Consider the following 2770-nt stretch of genomic DNA (forward strand, 5'->3'; position numbering starts at 1 on the left):
ATATAAAAACAGATGGAAATGGATTTGAACAAAATAAATAACACATCATACAAATTTATTTCCATATGCACAAATTTAAAGAATTATTATTTTTTTCTTATATTTATCTCAGACATATTTAAATCAACACTAATCAAACTCTTATTTTTCCTTAATTTCTAGCATTTTCCGTAAATATGTATTGTTAATGGTAACAAAATTAGCAGTCAACATGCAACAATCTGATAAAGACTCATGACTGCAAGCAAGAGCAAGACGAGCACTCAAATTCAGAATTAACAACCACCAGCTAGCGTCAGCTACTTGAAACGGAGTTTTACGGCAACAGAAATTGTTTTCCACTTTTCCTCTTCATATTTTCCTACTTTCAATCCAAACTATAACACCAACACTACCTAACTCATCATAAATTCAATTTCACACCATACACATTCATTCAATTCCAGTTAACAAAATTATATACAATTCAAACCATAAAAACTAACGGTCATAATTGACAATCTGCTTGTCCATCACGCGGGAAATCTGGGTTCGCTCTTTCTGCCGTTAAGTCCTCTGATATTATAACGATTGCTATCAATTGTAAATTATATTTGTTAGTGTATGCACAATTGAACGTGGATAACAACATTGCAAGTTTACAACACTTTAAATGCAACCTTACAACTCTTCTTAGTTATATATCTAATTAAAAATAATAAGCCCATTCCATTTCATATAAGGCAATGAAATTGTCGAGTTGAAAATACTACATTCCCTTGCTTTTGGGTCTCCTTTTTTACATCGTATAGAGAAAAAAACTTGGTGTAGAAAGTGTGTAATTGTCATATTGTGCAACTTTATTTTGCCGCGGGCCACGGGCCACCATTATATTATGGTTGACGAATTTCCATTATGTTACAAGCTACAAGCAAGATAATCTAATTTAATCAACGTGGGCCTGTTTTCGTGATGCTATGTTCCCACAAAACCGCCATCGTCACAATCCCAATTATTGTTTACATATCCATATACACAAGGAAAATTAATACCTTACGCAATTTTTTTAGGTGATTAATAATAACTTAATAAGGATATAAAAGTGAGGATTTAGATTAGTTCAATTTATGAATAAATAAAGAAGCTGAAACGCGTGCATGTTTATTTTGTGCAAAAATTAATTATTCTACCTAATTATTCATTTTTGCATAAAAAATTAAAAATTATTGTGCAAGAATGAAAGGAAATACAAACATAGAAAATGAAAAATTTTTTTAGATATACTGATATACTGATGTTTCAGTAAATTTTAACTATTGATCTTAATTATATATATTATATATACTTTTATAATTAATATCAATGATTAAAAATGATTGAAATACCAATATGTCGGTAATACTTAAAAATTTGGGTAATTTACTTTAATAAATAAACTCCAATTCAAAATTATGCAGATCTTCCAAACTCTCAAAAGGCTATGTAAAAGTTTCAAGTTGCATTTTTATTAAATTCGATTTATGTAAATACGTAGTAAATTGAATATATAGGATTCGAATTAAATGCAAAGTTTCACGTGTAAATATGCGTGCATGTTTATTTTGTGCAAAAATCAATTATTCTACCTAATTATTATTTTGTGCATAAGAAATTAAAAATTATTGTGCAAGAATGAAAGAAAATACAAACATAGAAAATGGAGGTCAACAACTAGCTAGAAACCAAGACCAGTGGAAATTAAATGGATGGTCTAGTACGTAGTTTAGAATTCAATGACAAAGGGGCATGACCAATGTGGTTAGTCTTAAGATCTTGTCCACCTCACTCTGCCACAAATAATCAATGATTATTCTGTATATATATAACTCGATATATACTAATTAGGAAAACACACTAATGGGAATGAGATTTTGTTTTTTGCTGCCATGACATATTCTGAATATGTCAAAGTCATAGACCGATAATGTCGTTATTAACTTATTATATAATACTTGATAATTATAATTATAATTATCTAAAATAAATGGTTGCTTCAGAGCTTCGGATAAGTATTACTCTTTATTAATTGATTGATATTTGATAGGATATTAGTTGTTAGATTGTTGAGCTAATTAAACTCGTGAGAATCAACATTTTTGTCAGAGGACATCGTTAATCACATGGCAACTTCTTTTTTTTTCTTCTGATTCTGAACGAGTTCTGACTAGTAAATTTCCTTTGTAACATGGCACAGGAATATGAGCTGGGAGAAGTTTAATACTCATCAAGTACCTTTCTCAGAAATCAATAAAGCATTTGAATGCATGATTAAAGGGGAGAGCCTGCGTGCGTTGTATCATCACAATGAATGCTTTGAATCTTTTCTTTTCTTTATAAATTGTCTTGGTATCACGCAAACAATAAATTTATGACTACATAGATTGGAGTCATTAAGGTTTGGAATATTTATTTGGAAAATCTGTTAAAATTATCATCAAATGAATTAGTGATGACAAGAACTTGCTATGTGAAATAAAATCATAAGTGAAATTCTCAGATCTCATTATAGAAAATTAAAAAATTTTAATAAGTTAAGTAGCTAGCCTTTTTTTAATATGCGGGTGAAATCTAGAAGGTTCCATTGATTGATGAATGCAGTAGCAGTGGTGTTTCCAATATAGAGTAAATTGTTAAATTCATTATGAAACATCACTTATTTTTCGAATTGGTCCTTAAAAAAATTTTCTAATCAAATTTATTTTTTAAATATTTTAAATTAATTATATTGGATTTTTTTTTAGTGACAATAATA

This window comes from Arachis ipaensis, chromosome B03, assembly GCF_000816755.2.
Source record: "Arachis ipaensis cultivar K30076 chromosome B03, Araip1.1, whole genome shotgun sequence".
Classification (NCBI taxonomy): Eukaryota; Viridiplantae; Streptophyta; class Magnoliopsida; order Fabales; family Fabaceae; genus Arachis; species Arachis ipaensis.